Consider the following 18,184-nt stretch of genomic DNA (forward strand, 5'->3'; position numbering starts at 1 on the left):
TTCATTCATTCATTCATTCATTCATTTTTAGTAGAATCTCTTTCTGAAGGGTTTGATCATTCCCCTGCACACATTTGTGGGTTAGCTCAATCAATTTATCTCAAAATAGGACACCTTTATGAAAATACAGAGATGTTACTTTTGCACTAAAACTCTGCAAGAACATTTGTGTACAGAATTCCACAGCTGCATTACTTAGAGGTTCCACCTAAATGTTGCAATTTCTTTTACAAGCTTGCTCACATTGTTTGGTCTATTTGGGAAAAAGGCAGAGACAGGCACAAGCAGGTACACATTCAGCAGAGTAGGAGGATGTAAAACAGAAAGATGTGGAAAAGGCTTTCACTCCACCAAGTGTCAATTAATCCCTCCCTCCAGCCCTGCTCTCATGTGGATCTTCCCAGCACATATTTCTTTCATCCCCATAATTGGCTCCTCCCTGGAATGCTCTTCTTCCCCCACACACTCTTAATTCAAGCACAACGTGGATCCTAAAGCAGAAAGGAATGACACTCCTGTCCATTTCTTTAACAAGCAGTTGCCAAAATTCTTTACAAACTGCTATGCATTAGCATGTAAGTACTTACATGGTCATCTGTTTTATCTGATGCTTTTCATCTCCAGCTTGTGGGTTTTATACTTCAGGATTCAGCCTCATCCATCATCATATTGCTGACAAATAGTGCTGACATTTTTTTCTATGAAAGGAGTACAAAGCGTACAGAACACAGTTGTTATCATTTAATTTGACCTAAATACTGTATAGGTTTTCTGCAAAAGAAAAACTGATCTCTAAATATAAGGGAAGGAAAGTTTTTAACTAAATAGCATCTGTCTGCTGGAGTGATGTTCATTGTTGTTTTCTTCATCTGGCAGCTTTCTTCTTCATTTTTTTAAATTTTCATCCTTTATTGTAGCATGCTAAATAATTTAGAGAAATAAGGGACAGAGTAAATTTAAAGTCCTGAGGTTTGTTCATTCTTATATTTTGCTATCGGTGTTATAGAATTCAAATCAGACACTTATTTAGTATCTTTTTTTCTCTGACAGAAGAAATTCTGTACAGCAGGTTAAATTTTGTACATGTTAACTCCTTAAAGCCCATGCAAATTTTTCTTGTCTTTTCTGTTTAGCTATGGCTTGATTTCTAAGGCTGAGGTCATGTCTGTAAGATTGTATACATGGTATGCAGAAAACATTTAGCATTGTTTCCTTGGCAAGCCATGCCTGACATCAACATTGCTCTCAACATCAGGACTTGGAAAGGATTCAAAAATCCTACAAAGCATAAAGTTTGAAATTCCAGAAAGAGATTCACAGTGCTTTGTGCACTTTCTTGAACTCAGGGGCATCTCCCAGTTGAACAACCAGCAATTTTGGCTGTCGTTGGTGAACAGATCTGAGGAAAGAGTTTTACAGTATTTTCTACTTAGACTTGAGCATCCAGGCTTTTAAATCTGTGCAATGTCAAGTTTACTAGGAGAAATCTGTGCAAGCCTCACTCTGTGTTGTGTTCTGGACCCAAAGTTGAGGCATATGCAAACCAGGATAGTGTAAGATTTTGGCAGTGTTAGTCAAGCAAGAGGTGCACATGGCTACCACGCAGTGACCATGTGTCTTTCAGTAAATGTCTAATTCTGTAATGTTTGGTAAAATATTACTACCATCTGCTGAAGGAGAAATCTTCTCAAACCAACAGGCTAGCTACAATCCAAACCAGATTTTGTTCTAACAAGTTTGTGCATAACAGTTGTGCCCAGCAGCAAAAGCTGCAGCCACAGAAAACCGCAGGTTACTTCTTGGAAAGCTCTGTAGAATAGTTGCTGTTGCAGCCAGAGGACTTGCTGTACTAACACCAGGAATTGCAGGGCCCCTGGGAAGCCACAAGGCTGCTTTGTGGTTCTCAAAACAACTGGAATTATTTCTTGCCATTTCATCTATACTACCTGTGAGGAACTTGCACTGGAGGCCCCCCAACCTGCCCCTAAGTCGAGGCAGTGAGAGAGCATCTCCCCTTGGTCCTGGCATACTTGGCCCTGTCTCCAACAGGCCCTGTCTTTCTTTCACTGTAAACTCCCAGAAAATGCAGCAGCACAAAGAACAGCCCTTACTACCTCAGGTATTTGGTTACTAGAGCACTTTATGACTGATTATCTCCTATGGACATGGAAAGAAGGAGTAGATATATTGCACTACAGAGCTGGGGGATCACTGCAGAGCTTGGGAATCATTAGGAAGTTCCTCAACAACACAAACAGAACTTTCAACTCAGGTTATAACTTGCAGCACATAATATATGGGCTAATGGAGCCTTTGAAGCTTATCTTGTATCTGTCATTCATTGTCCATTTTTTTCCTCTCTCAACAGGGGCTGGATGTCTCAAGGTGAGAAAGCTGGGCCTGAAACAACCATGAGGAAATCAGAGATTGCACTTCCACACTGATCAGTTAAGAAGACACACCACCACAAAAAAAAACTGGGAAATGAGCCAATAATGGGGTATTTGAGGACAAGTGCATAGCCCCTCTACTGGCTCATTATGGATCAGACAGAGCAGTTTCCCTGTAAAGTGTCCAAAGTCTTGCCAGTAAGGACAGATGCTGTGATTGTTTACAAGCTGGTAATATGGATCTTCCTGCACATGAACTCTCTTATTGCCGTCCACTTAGAACAAGGGACTGTGCTCCACAAAGGCCTGATGCACACCAAAATAAATACTGCATATTCTCTCCCCAAAATATATTCAAATTGTGACATATTAGGATATATCCAAGTAGAATAATGACTGTTGAAGTAGTAAGTGGTAGCATAATATTAGTAAGGAGAGGATTTATTAAAAAAGGATCAAAGCAATAGTATACCTTTAAAACAGCTGAGAATTCCTTGACTTTCAGTATTGACAGTGATTTTGGTTTTAGCACTACTGTCAAATTTTCTTTGTGAGTTTCACTCTTGTGATTATACATGACTATTGTACATTTATTTCTATATCAAAGCCCAATCACAGCTTGGCATAGTGCACAGTCCTCAGTTCAAAGAAAATTCAGAAGTCAAATACTGTAGATGAGCATAAAGAAAAATACTAAAATATTAAAAGAATAATTTTATTTAGATAAATTTTTTATGTGTGTTTCTTATTTAGTGAATACATAAATACCTTGCTTTGTAAATTTCTTTTGATTGAAAGTGTTCTCTTAGTGCTAATTATTTTGGAAGGGGATCTCAGGCTTTAAAAAACATATTTGACATTATGGAATTGAACACAATTTCTGAAAAAGACTTGTATTTTTATCATGTTCAGATATTTCATTTAGGAAAACAAGTGGCTAAAATACACTTCCTAGACCTCATTTGCTTTTTCTTTTGTCTCTCATTGTAGTATGGAGGATGCAGCCTAAGCAAGCCCAGGGGCTGGAGGGGGGTTCAGCTCCTTTATTAAGCATGCCTTCACATCTGCTCCATGGCTGGTAAAGCTAACTTTGACAAAAAAACTTCATCAAATGTCTTTTTAATCACCCACTTTCAATAGAACTTCTCATTGCCATTACATCCACAGCCTGAGTAATGGTGCTCTGAGAATAAAAATATTACAATTAAGACCAGTATGTTTCAGTTTTGAAAGGAACTTGATGCTGACTGGAGGCAAGCCTCAGATTCAGAGCAGTATTTTCTGATTTGGGTACATAACCCTGATCAGGAGTGTGAAATGAGTGTAGTACTGATTGTAGCCAGCTTTAGCCTTGGCTTCTGTGGAAAACTTTAAATTATTAGCAGTAAATTGGCATTTTTCATTGTGAGATTTATCCTATACATACAGGGAACTTATCTAACATCCAAATAATTTATCTGAGATATGACAAGTGTGGGAAATATGCTGCAGACATTGCACTTATCTTAAACTACAGTAAAAGGGAACTTATATAGTGATTTTTGCCCCTTTTGTAGAACACTCACTAGATCTTCCTATTTGCTGAAATAACAATGTTCCTAAATGAAAGGAATGCCCTAAAATAACTTTCTTTTGGCTTTACGTCACAGCAAAGATGACACTGATTAATCCAGAGATTATGTATATAATATTAACATCAAAGCACATTTCTTCAACTTCATTCTTTTAAGGCTCTTAATTTTTTTCCAGATTTATTTAGCCTAAAATCAATTCTATAACAGTGATATTCAAACTTGTCTGTAAAATTAATAGCTGCCAATTTCATGCAGATTCTCATTAATTTGAGCACTAACCAAGGCATTGCATAGGACAAAATTCAGTAGATGGGTGCTGAAGTTCCTTTTGGATCTGATTTTGAGCTGTACCTCCTCAGAAATGCTGGCTCCCCACAAGCCTTCAGTAACAGCTTTTGTTGCCTTTCAAGTCATGTTCACCTGCTTTCTCAATTAGGCCAACAAATCACAGGTTCCCAAAGCTTTCTGTGACAGGTCGTTCCTGTTTGGGATAAATGCAAAGACACCAAATGACTTCAGGGATGATAATATATTTTAGTAGAGTTTCTTGGCATGGTTTGGCCTGGGTTTTTTCCAGTAAGTTGGTCACAGATATTTCAGGAAAATTTCTACAATTTGGATAGATTTTGTCTACAGAAAAGAAAATAATTTAAAGCTGCCAGTTTAAATGCCTTATAAATTAGGGATGTGATTTTTTTTCATATCAAAAAGAAGCAAATAACAACAAACTAAAAAGGTTACATCAAAAAAAGCAGGATTTTTTAGCACAACTTTGATGAATTCAACAGACCAGAAAGGTGAGAGATTAATGACTATTGCTAATGGTGGTTCCTGCAGAAGAAGAACTAAGAGCACAGAAAAGGCTTCAAGCATTAAGAGGCCTCATTTGCATTGTCTTCTAGTAAAAGCCTCTCATGGATTAATTTTATTTCAGAAAGTAATGTTAAAAAGTATGGAAGTTATACCTTTATCTTGTTTTACTGATATATCATGAATACTGTCACTAAATGTTTATTTGCAATACTTTGAAACATGAAACCTTGGAGGAACATTTCAGTTGAATGATTATAATGCTTTGAAAAGTGACATCTCTTCTTTCTACTACTCTCACCTCTTTTCTGGTCATAGAAGTGTAATTAGTGCCAGACTAATTTTCCAGAGAACTCTAAATCAGAAAATTATAAATGAAAAATTGAAAAGGGTAAATTTCTGTTATTTATGCTCCAAGAGCTACAAGTATTAAGTCATTGCTTTTTTGACATTAGAAAAATGCTTTAACCCAGGAATTTAGGAGGAAATATACTGCACTACTGAGACATACCAACAATATTTTCTGTAAATAATTGCATCATAACTCCTCAGTATTCAACAAAAGACAAAATACATTAGTACAAACAATGTTATCCCATCTGACCTTGCAACCCATATCTAAATCAATGTGAGTCCTAATCTTTCTGATTTACTGCCACAGATCCTTCCTGTGTTTTCTGACATAAATCTGAGAGCTATAAAGAAACGTAGACCTATTCTACCTCTTTCTGTGGGAGCAGGAATTCACAGTTTCCCTTCAGACTATTGAAACAAGGTATAAATCCAAGCTAAAACTATTTAAGGCTTTAGAGTGAACAGATTTATTGTTTTAAAATATGAACATTCTGTTCCTTAAATATTAGTAGTTATTCTCAGATTCTTGTACATGACAAATACAAGTAGACGAAGGCTGATATACAAAAAAAAAAAAAAAGTATATATTTAACTTTTAATTTAATACAGGTTTTTAAATTATAGTGTCAGGATTTCATTGGAAAAAAATAAATTTTATTCTGGACAGAAGTGCATGAAGAAATCACAGGGGGGAAAAAGTCTTTAACTCTGCCCTTGCAAATTCAGAAGCACCCTGAACTGGATCACTGAGTCCATTTGCAGCTGTAGATGAGTCTGAAAATGGCAGAGATGCCACACTGGAGCTTGGAAACAAACAGTGTAAATATCAGCCAAACCATGTCTTCACCAATCCTCTTAATCAAGCCATCTAACATGCCCAGAGGAGAGTACATAAGTACATATTTTCCCTTCCAAGCAAGCATCACAATTTACTGCCCTGTTCAAACTAAAGGGTCCTTTTCTAAAGAGTGCTTTTCCAGGTACCACATCTTGTTCTACCTGCCTGCAACTGCACTCAAACTCTTTATTGTGCATTTCATCCACTCTGCCACGACAAAAGAAAAGCTTGGGCCATAAGGAGCTGCATAGGGAGTTTAGTCCAAGAGTGAAAATGGATATCAAAGTATGAATGGCATTTAATCGATTCCTCCTTACACTTCTTGAGAATGCATTTTATCAGTGTCCAAGTCAGATACAAACTGAAGATTGTTCTTTGAAAGACCAGTCCAAACAAGTGCTATCATGGACCACAGTACCAGCAGTCACTGATCCACCTCAAGTATAATTCTGGATCATTTTTAACAGCCATGACCTGTGAAGTTCTCAGAAGGAAAAGACATATAGTCTGTGCTATGGATTGTAGACCTAAAGGTACAAATCTTTTGTCCTATAAATCTCAAAAAAAGTGTTTCCCTTTTTTTATCCTTACATGTTTGTTTTCGGGTCATCCTTGTACGTTTGCTGCACATGTTTACTGTGGCCATCAGCCAAGCTCAGTTTTTATGAAGGCTGATTTTTTGCTCCAGTCTCTACTCTGTGTTCATAACATAGGCCTTATCCAGATAAGGATGAATAGAAAAACTTAAAACAGCTGATCTGTTTCTGAACAGCTAATAACATTTTTAAGTAGCTAGCCCTAGGTTAAAACAAAAAGAACAACAGAGACACCTTACTTTCCAGAAAATGTTAAAAGGTCCTTTTCAGAGACAAATACATGTGTCATAAAATCAGAAGTAAAGAAAGTCTTGTTATATCCACTTAGTCCTTCTGTAATAATGGAATATTTTTCTACATTTAGTAATGTTTTGTTGTTTTAAGTGCACTAGACTCTTCCCATATGGTTTTCATACACCAATTACATTTTATTCTTGAAATAATTTTTTTTCAAATGGCATATTTTTCTTTCTTATTGTTGTTCAGAGCCACACATAATTGAAGAAAACATTTAAAAACTTTAAAACCTTTTAGTTACAGTGTCTGTCTCAATTGTCTGTGTTTTAACAAAGTTATGCTTCATCTAGCTATTTTTAAATTTTCTCATGAATACAATATTATTTCTGTGGTTTTTCCCAGAGCTGCATCTATTTTTTTAATATGTTTTCAGTGGTGAGATGCTAGGAGTTGTGGAGCAGACCAGATATTACCTAGGTGCTGTATGAAGTTGACATTTCATCTCCTGCAATACGACATGATTTTTTAATTTTTTTTTTTATGTCTTAAACCAGGATGTTGCTGGTTTTGTTCGCTGCCACATTCCAGTGTCAGCAAACAAAACCATCATTCCATTGCTGCCACATTAACCCTACAAGCCAGGCATTCATGCTGCCATTTTGTTTTGGCATCTAAGTGGAAAGAACTCTCTTCCACTTATACTGTTAAGCTTTTTTGTCATAATATGTCCAATTATTTTGGGCTTCTATTCACATATAGCTGACTAATAAATTTAAGTAGTGCCAAGGGGAATTCTGTGCAACTATGAAGTACCTAATCTTAAAGAAATACAAACATGCTACTGCATTTCTTTTCTCTGCTTAGCAAGTTTTAGGTCCTTTTTTAAAATTACTATTGATCTTGAAGAGAATCTAAAATACTTGTGAAGCATTATTTTCCCAATTTACCTGTTTCTTGACCATTATTCTCTTATTATTTTTATTTACACGGTTTTACATTTTTTCTATTGAGTACTTATTTACACATCTAAATGGATACCTTTGAAGCATAGCCTATTTATACATAAAAACAATTTAAATACCTGCATATTTCATTTTGTTTTGTAATTTCAATAGTATATAAATCAGATAGTATTTGATGTCACCATGGTTATTTTATTCCATATCTACTATTTCAAAAAGGACAAACACAAAATTGCATTTTAGTAGATCAAGTGTAGAAAATGTGTGGACCAAGAAAATATGTTTCCTCTTGGATTCTATGTCTTTTATTCTAGAGAAATTCTATGCCTTCCGTGCAGAGAGAAAAAGCCAACAACATCTGTTTCTGCTCATGTCTGTTTTAGATAAATATCACGTAGAACAAGGTTTTGGAGTATTGGAGATCAAATCTTCTGAAATTGTTAAAGTACACTGAAGGAAAAGAGCTCATCCAAGCTTGATAACTATTATTCCCTTCCTCTATCTAAAATGGTGTCCATCCTACTGGCCAAAGTAGACATCTATCTGTCCATTCCAAACCTGTTACTTATATGAAAATAATTAAATCAAGGCAATATAGCAGCTATTTTGTCTGTCAGAAAAAAAAATCTTACACAGAAAAAACATATTTACCTCTAAAAGAATTCAAGGTCTGCCAACAATGTTTAGGAAAGGTATTTATGGGTATCAGATTTTGAAAGTTATAAAAAAAGAACTGGAAGGAAGAGATGAGCAAGTCTCAGAACTTTGAGTAGTGCCTCCAGAAATGATTAGCTTTTTTGGCTTCCTTGATGTTTGTTCCAGCTTGAGTGGTCCACTGCCTTCAGAAGACTCTGCCTCACGCCCTTCACTACACTGGCTTTCCTCCAATAACTTCTTACACATTTACACTTGCTCGTAATTCTTTTTCTTCCAAGAACACCACCATCATTTCTTGGAACAGCTCTGGTTTGTGCACTACGTGGTGCACAGCAGTCATTTCAGGAAGGCAGAGTTACTCTGAATGTTTAAAAATGCCAAAGTCTTACATACTCTTTGAGAGTTTTGAAAGCTTATGTGTAGAATTCTCCTAATATTAGCTATTCTCATAAAAAACTTTTTGTTTGTTTGTTTTAAACCTCATGAATCCATGCATGAGACTGATACTGATTACATTTAAACTTCTTGAGTTCTCCCTTCCCATGGTAATTCTGTCCCAGATCAAAAGACAAGTATGTATTATTTTAAGTGCAGCTTTTGACATCTGCACAGCTCAGTCAGTCTCATGCAGGAAAGTGTTTGGATGCAAATTGTCAGGTTTCACTAATTTCTAGTCAAAGTTTCCTTACTCCCGCTTTACATAATCTTATCTCTCAGGACTTTAATTCTGAAATCAGGACAAACATTTTCAGGTGAATTTCTACTTCTTTTCTTCCTTGAACCACAGACTGGTTTATGGTGTCTCTGCTGGAATTCTATTTGCAAAACTTAGAAAATATGGGCCAAGTCTTATGTTCATAATAAAATATTCTTACATCTGAAATTCATCTATATTCATATTTTATTGGAAACTGCTCAAATTGCCATTTGTAATGGAATTTAATTAGTTATTAATCATTCTAGGTTTCTTGAAATTTGCCTAAATGTTTCATGCTCTGCTGTCATGAAATCTGATTACTTCATTTGATTATTTCAAGACTGACAAGTCATAAAACCAGAAACCTCAGAAAACTTAACTTTCATATTCATATTTTATAGAACTGTGCATCTGTGTTGCACTATTTTCAACAGAGAATTGAATACTTTTGCGTAGTTCTTAATCAGGTGCAAATTCACAGAGTGGATGGAGCAGGGCCATTTTATACATCTTGAGGATTTGTCTATATGTGCCCTAATTAAAGTATTCATGCATCCCTTATATTTCCTGTTAGTTATGGATAAAGAGTTGCACTTAGTAACCTAAACATAAGAACAGCTGTATTGGCTCACACTAAAGGCTTAGCCCCTCACGTATCCAGTCTGGCAATGGCAATGGCCAGTAGAAGCCAAGCCTTACTCCATCACTATCAGTGTGTATTCATGGGACAGACACATCTCACCACACAAAAGCAGAATATTCTAAACTTCCACAAAGACTGGAGACCTCCTGGATTGCGACTGGAATTCTGCTGGTTTCCCAGTACATGAGCAGTGTTTGCTGGAAGAGATCAGGGTTGCCTCCAGTTCTGCACTCCTCTACTACCACGAGTCAGATTAAGCTCTGGTTCTGTTCTCACCTTTACTTCTGCCCTCATGGAGCTCATCATATTTCTACCACTCTGGCCTCTCTTGCAAATAAGTCCAGCCTCTCCCGAGGCATGTCTCACCTTTATCACTTTGTAGAACCTGGTGAGAATTTCTGCTTTTCCATCCTCTAAAATCACTAGGGAAGAAAGTTTCTGACCTGTAAGTTTTGGATTCAATTTATAGTATACCTCAGTTTTGCAAGAATTTGAACAGAAAACAAATTACTCAGGTTTCTTAGTTCAACTATTGCTTACTCCAAAACTGAAAAAGGTGTTATATTTCCAAAGTTATTTTCATGTCTCCAAAATACAAATGATATCTTTGTCACTACAAGTCTTTGGATTTAGAGAATAATGACTGGAGGCATCTTTCCAAGCATTCTAGAGGCTTAGGTGAAATATACTTAGAAACAGCATGTACAAATAATATAATAACAAAAACATAGTAATGAAGGGTAATGTGCAACACAAATATTACATCCTCCCCTGTTTTATCTTCAGCTTGGAACAATATTCATGTACTGATATGCATATCATATGTCCTGAAATTCAGCTTATTTGAACTTTTCTTACCTAGGCAAAGTATATTATAAAGTAATATAAATACATATAGTCCAATGTATAGTTTAAATAATATAGTAATTTAAATACATTATTTCCTATTCTTCTTTGAGAATTGTTTCAACACAAGGTTTTACAAGAAAGTTGTGAGGTTCATTGGCTTGGCACGAGAATGTTATCTTTTAATGTATACTATTTTATCTTTTCTTGATTATAGCGGCAATAGGTTGGGTGCTTAGTCTATGTTGCATTTTGCAGCAATTTAGCATAAAGTACACTTTTCATTATTCTTTAAAATGGATTTCCAAAGTTTCAAGATGAGAGTGTACAGAGTAAAAGTACAAAAACAAAATGTACCTTTATCACCTTATACTAGTAGCTATACAAGCAGAAATTATCAGCACTAGACACTTTCCAGCTCTTCAGAATCCTAGTCTCAGGAAAGAATCATCAATTAATAATTTTTAAGTAGCTGAGCAAGTTCTAGCCTATTCATCACTGATTCTTCCTCTAGTCAGCAAGTGTTTATATGATTTCTATATTTTAGTTTATCCTATTTCCTCGTATATATCTGTGGAGGCTTTGCATCTCACTTCAGAAAAGCTATTTTATCTCACAGACACCTTATTCTCTTGACTCAGTTTGATTGCACCACATGACATAAAGAAAAATTAGAGATTTTCTGTATTTCTAGTTCATATTTTCAACCTTTTCAACACTTAATAGTGTCTGTGTTTTAACTACTTGATGAACAGCTCTTATGAGCATAGATTCTTCCCTTTCTGTATTGGTGGTTACACTAGCATTTGGACTTTCTGTTTGACGTGTGGCTTGTCTCTAGCATGAAAGAAAGACAGCAAGGCTATGCATGCTTCTAATGCTAAAACCAAGATATTACTAGGCAACATTCAAAAACAACTCAAAGACAGACAAGATTGAAAATATGGGGAAAAACCCGGAGTGCACTCCAAAGCAGAGCAGATGTTTGTTTTGTTAGCTCTTGCTAGCCTGGCTATCAATATATGATCTTATTAAGTGCCATTAAAATAATAAGATGCTACTGTTTGGTCTGGGTTAGCACCCTCATGAGCTCCATGACTCAAAAGTGTCATTTTTTCAGTCTGTGCTCCCAGTGTGGAAGGACAGAGTCCATTTTTTTGCAGTAGCCATGAGGGTGCAGAGTGTGGAGCCATGCGGGCATGTCCAGGCTGCTGTTCTACACCACCACTATTAGGACAAAGTGAGGGATTCCCACTTCCAAGAAGGAGCAGGTCAGTAAGAAAAAGGTGATGTGCAGAGGATGTGCCACCATTTTGTCATTATCTTGAGGGTCACATGGTGCCAGACTGGTCAATTGGTGAGCATTCTCACATGTAAATCATCTTTTTGTATACTTTTTTATTACTGTTGTTGCCATTACTGTTCACTTTCTTACCTCATTGCTGTTTCCTGTGGATTGTTCTTAACTCAGGATCTCTGCCTTTTGTCTCTCTCATCAGAGGTGGCTGGGGGAGAGGAGCAGACAGTGTTTAATTTTAGTGGGAGCACTGAATTAAGGCATACCATTCCCAAACCATGATGACCTTTCAGTCGGCACACAAACTCACAAAACATATGTCTGTCAAAGGGTAACCTTGGGTGGCTCAGACTTTATTACTTCACCCAAAACACATGGCGTGGAACTTTTACTATGTCACTTCTTCATGTAATATTTTCCTGTCCAATTTATCTTCTCTGCAACAAGTAAACTAAAAAAGGTGATGAACTTTAAAAAGATCATCTTTAAAAGAGCATCTTAAAAGAAAATACATACACTTTTTAGGAAGATGCATTGATTCCAATGAAACTTGCTCAAAACCTCACTGGCATTGGTGGGAACTATAATAGATTACTTTGTATTGCCAAGGTTATTCAGAATAACGAAGAACAGCTGATAGGAATTTGTTTCTTATATTATATTGTGTTTGCTACTTCTTGTAAAAGTAGCAAACACAATATAATATTCCCCATGATACAAATGTATGCATGTATATATAGGTATTACAGGCACTGAAGGGGAGAGAATATATTTCAGATTAAACCTTTTTCAGGCAGTCAGTTTCCACTTAGTTTTCAAATCATACTTGACATTTGAATTTACACTGGCCTTAGATCCAATATTTGCATTCCGCCTCGCTTCACATCTCTATGCAAATTTTAAGTAGAGAAACAGACTTCTAATTAACATAACAGTCAAGAAACCAATTTTCAGAAGCACAAGGACAAATACAAAAGAATATGATGGAACTTATTACACTGACTTCTTCAGGAGTTTTTAAAAATCATTTTTATATAAAAACCCCTTTATATGTCCTTCTTTCTTCCCTCCCCTATTCAATACCCCTAATTTATTGAGAATTTTTCTAACTGGACAATATATTCACCTTCTATTTTTAAAATATACCTTTTTTATTATTTAGATGGGAATAGTGATATGCTATTTTATTTTGCAAGAATGCCAAACCTCTCAATAATACATAACTAAGCCATTTTTTATTTCTCAAATGATTGTGAAAACACTCTGTGAGAATGCTAACACTACAGAAAATACAATTCCAGGAATTTCTGAATTTTGGTTGTAAAGTCTTTGAATTGAATTACAAAAAACAGTAAATGCAATACATGTTACAAACACTACATAAATTTTGGCAACTGCCTGATCTCTGGATACTATAGTAAAATATCTGTTCAAATGGAAAAGAGAAAAAAGTAGAGATCAAACAAGACATGCCCTCTTTGATAGCCTTTATTCTTTGTGAGCAGAGCTTCAAAGAAAAAGTCCTGCCAGATCTCATTATCTTGTCACAACTTTTACATTTGTTTGTTTTAAGTTCTAGACAGCAGTACAGCATTTAAATCCAATGATTATACTCAGCTTTCACTAAAAGAAAATACATTAAAATTTTTAAGAGACAGCAAAGTGAGCAATAAAGGGTTATTAAGGAAGACATAAATAAAAATACTGTAAGCTGTTCAGTATTTTAATTCACTGCCATCTAGAAATTGGTTTAATATGTATATCATATCTTGTTGTCTCTCACTACATGTTTCTGTCCAACTATCTGCCCCTCCCTTTTTAGCAATTTTGGAAACTATTAGCCAGTTTTATGTAGATGAAAAAACTAAGTTGAAGTCCCCAACAGATAATCCCATAAGTGTAATGAAAATCAGCTTGGTTTAGAGAAAACTTCCTGATGTACGTGGAAAATAAAGCAAATCCCCATATTTATACATTGAATGTTTTGCAACTTCCTGTTGGACAAACAGCATGTGCTTGCTGGCCAGACAGATCAACAGGCACACAGCTCCAAATCAGGCATAGTGCTTACCTTGGGGCTCTTACAGGAAAAATAGGATTACTGAAATGTGTGGGATTGCAAAGAGGGGAATAAATCTTCAGAAAATCAGATATCATTGATTTCACTGCTCAGAAAAAAGTTTTCCTTAAATCTCATTTCACTCGATAAGTGATGACAGATGGGTATGGCAGTTGAATTACTTTGTTTTCAGGTCACCACATACTGTACATTCTGCTAAAGAGTCTGGGAGAACGATGACCACATGCTGCTTCCTGGCTGCTGCCCTCTGGATCAGTAGAAGTCCTAAGGAGGTAGGGAAGATTCCTTCTCTTTCAACAGAAAAGGGAACATCTGCAGCCAGATGTGTCCAACTGCAAGAGCAGACCAATAGGCATGCATAGAGCAACCAAGGAATCAAGAGACACCACAGAACTCCCACAGAAGGCTTTCCTGGAGACCTCAGAGGGTCAGTGTATGTTTTCTGCAACTCAGGAAACCACCAAAGGTTTCCTGCTGGACTGAAAGGAAAGCAAAGAAACATCCTGAACTGCCAAGGTGCAAGTGAGAAAAGCAATAAGTGTTTTCAACATTCATTTTTAGCCATTTTCACCCAGCAATCTTGAGTTTTCTCTCTGGAAAGAATTGCCATGTTCCACCTTACTATTTTTGGATTTTATTGAAATACACCTCTAGGGATTGGAAACATCCAGTGTCTTTTGACATGCTTAGCTTCAGAGAGCTGCTCCATTTTAGGGATGGCGCAGCTCCAGCTGAAGGCACCGGCTTGACTGGGGATCCCATCACACAAAGCTCTTTCATGTCTTGAGATCATGACTCACCATTTTTAAAGGATAAGGTTGGCAAGGCTCTGGCTGTATGTTAGCTTTCATACGATGGCATGTACACCCAAGAACTCAAATTCTCTGTGGGCTGCAAAAGCCAGAGCTGTGTGGGCATCTAGTAGTCCTCACAATTGCTTCCACAGAGACAGGTTACAAAAGAATTATGTCTTGTAAATATTTTGGAGTTTGGGTGTATTTCAGTACTCCACACAACTTATCCACACAGACTTCAGAAGGAGATTACATCTCCTTCTGTTCACACCCCATATAAATGTGTCCAGCACCCTTTGGAAGATATAGGGAAGTATTAGCACTGCTTTAAACCGAGATTAAAATTTCCTGTCTCTCAAAGGCAGGGTTTTTTACTTGGGAAAGGTATTTTTAGGGCATAGTGCTAGGATGATGACATAAATCATTTTCCAATGTGTTCAAGTATGGGAAGTGAAAAACTTGTGAAAAACTATTTATGCGGAAAATAAAATTTTACAATTAAACCTTCCATTTAAGAAGCAAAACTTGTGACAAAGCTTTAAAAGCATTAGTCTGATGTAAAAAATAAAAAGGTGGAGCCAAAATTAGAATATTTCAATTCAATATATCTTGGGAGTTACACTTCATCTATCCTATATTCCATTTCTTGTCTGAAGCTTCTAAGATGCAGCTGTTTCATTATACCAAGAGAAAAGATAGTGATGCATGTCAAGATAGGCACTTCACAGGGAAATTACATCTACAGGAAACCCCAAAGAATCTCCCAGAAAGAATCAAGAAGTGGCATTTAAAAATTCAACTTTGCCACTGCCTTATATTTCAACTCTAGATCTTTTCTTGTGCTTAAGGCACTTTAGCTTTAAGAAGAATTTGGACAGACTGTGAAAAGTCCAGGGAACAGACTGTAGAAATTATCAATGACCAGCAACTTTAAAGGTTCAAAAAGAGATTGAATTAACTGAGATTGCTTAATGTAATAAAGAAAAAAAAATCTCTAACCATGTAAGAGAGTGGAAAGGAAGGTGATGGTCTGTCCCACCCAATGGACCGGACTGGAAACAGCATTACATCAAGAAATGCTGAAATGTTCATCCAGCAGGCAGGGTGGGCTGGCAGGAGAAGAGGCTGAGCAAGGGGAAACAAACCATCAAACATAAGCAGAGCCTAAGGAGGAAGATGATGCACAGCCAGGCTTCAGAAGTGCTGCAAAGAGACACCAGCCCCAGAGACCCACGGAGGCGGGGAAGGGTTTGATGCAATTAAAGAAGCTGGTTTCAGTTGCTGGACTGAAATTAAGCCTCCAAGAACTCAGTTGGGAGCATAATATTAGGAAGGAGATTTTTTAATTTTAATTTCCCTCTAATTCCTGTCCTTTTTCATGATGATTTTTTCCCTATTTTAGAGAAGATCTATTTCATAAGTTGGGGATTTTTCTAGCAATACTCATGGAAATATCATCCATAAAAGGAGTTTCATCCTGAAGTTTTGTCCACCTAGGTGTCCTAAGAGGTTTTTACACTTCATTTCATATGTTTAAAAGATGAAAAGCATTATTTTAGAATGTTCTAAAGCAGAACCTCCATATTAACAAAATCCCAAAGCTGCAAATTTTTAACTCATGTATGACTCTTACACAATCTCCCTCGCACTTTCTGTTGCAATAACAGCTAATAGTATCTAAGCTATTTAAAGTTTAAATTATGCTCAGAAGAAGACATAGTTTGCTTGTTAAAAAATAATTGTTCAGAAGTGAAATTTAAATTTTGCATTTGTAGATTCAGTGTCTATGGTTTGAAAAGCTTATAAAAACTGATTTGGGATACTTGGCTTTATTTTTTAATGTGTAACAGTTGTCCTGATTGTTTTGCTAAGTGATTATTTATCTTTGATATTTTGAACTAGTGGTGCCACCAGTTTTGTGCATAGCACTACCTGCATCCTTTGCGATTTTGACATATGGAAAAGCAATTTTAAAAAGTGCTATACAAAATCAATTTCATCAGTTGTTGAGCTACACATATGACATATAGTTTTTAATTTTTATTTGCTGTTTACTTAATGTAATTTACTGTTGTAACCTTACATCGAGTATGCTCTACTTGAAAAATTACAGAGAATTTTGCCATTTTTCAAAGGGTAGACAGATTAATGAATCAGTATAAACAAGCACTGTGCACACTCCTGATTCTTATCCTACTCAATCGATGGCACATGTGGCTGATGTGGCCCCAGTGCTGGGTCCTGCCAGTACCCTGCGCTGACTTGAGACAGTTCTTCACACACAGACCTCTTTAGCCTAAGGAAAAGGAAGGCAAAAGCTTTAGGTCCTGCCAGGGCTGCAGGACAAGGAGATGGTGGAAGGCAGAAGGAGGCCAGTGAAGTCTGAGGTCAGCTCCAGGGTTTGGTAAAGTGCTGTAGCAAAGCATTTTTCTCCAAGGGCAAGACCAAAGGAGAAATTGTAAGTCCAGTTCTACCCAGGCTTTCTCCCTAAGCAACACAAATGCCTCTTCACCAGAGGGATTTTAGCATCATTTCAGTGCAACAATCAAATACAACTTGCTGTGACTAAAGACTGAGGCACCAGGCCCAGCCAAAAGCATTTTTAAATAACATTCCTTCAAACTGCACCGTCTGTTCATTCTTCTAAAGAACACTTAAGACTCCGTACTTTTAAACAAATGGATTGTCCAGGGCAATTCTGCAAAAGTAATTCAGGCTGGGCTGAAAATATGTACCACAGACACAGCACAAGCAATCCAACCTGAGAGACTGAGCTACAAATTATCCTCCCTGACAATGTGAAGTCTTGCTCTTTTTTTTTTTTTTTTTTCCCCTTTTTTCACTGTCTGGCCCAATTAGTTGGGACTTTTGCTGGAAGCTGGCAGTACTGTGCTACTTTGCATTCCATAACCTCTGTTGTGTTCAAACCACAAGTGTGAATTTGCCAGGGGCTGGTTCCTCAGGGGTGTCAGGACAGAATGGGTTTTCCTATATCCCTTTGTTGCTCTGATATGTATTGCTCTGACATGTCCTTGCTTTTGACATAGGAACCTCATTTTTAAACTTTGATTTCCCTTTAATTTTTTGTGACAAATTCTCTTTAAAGCATTTGTGAATATTTTAATATGGACCTTTAATTATTGTTTTCATGGCATCATAACATTGGTTCCAGAGGGAAAAAAGTTTTATTAAGTGGGCTAATTTTCTTTTAAAAATGTGTTGAGTATGTAAGAACCTAATTATCTCAAAAACTACAGATGCCTTTTCATAGCTTTTAAGTGAAAAAATATGTTAATGTTACCATTTGATTTTGGGATAGAACAAGAAACAAGTACCTGTTTTTCTGTGTTCTGTATCACATTACAGAAAATGTACTGTTAATGCTGAAGTCTTTTTTTCCTATTCTCAA

This window comes from Vidua macroura, chromosome 3 (genome assembly GCF_024509145.1).
Source record: "Vidua macroura isolate BioBank_ID:100142 chromosome 3, ASM2450914v1, whole genome shotgun sequence".
NCBI classification, from domain to species: Eukaryota; Metazoa; Chordata; class Aves; order Passeriformes; family Viduidae; genus Vidua; species Vidua macroura.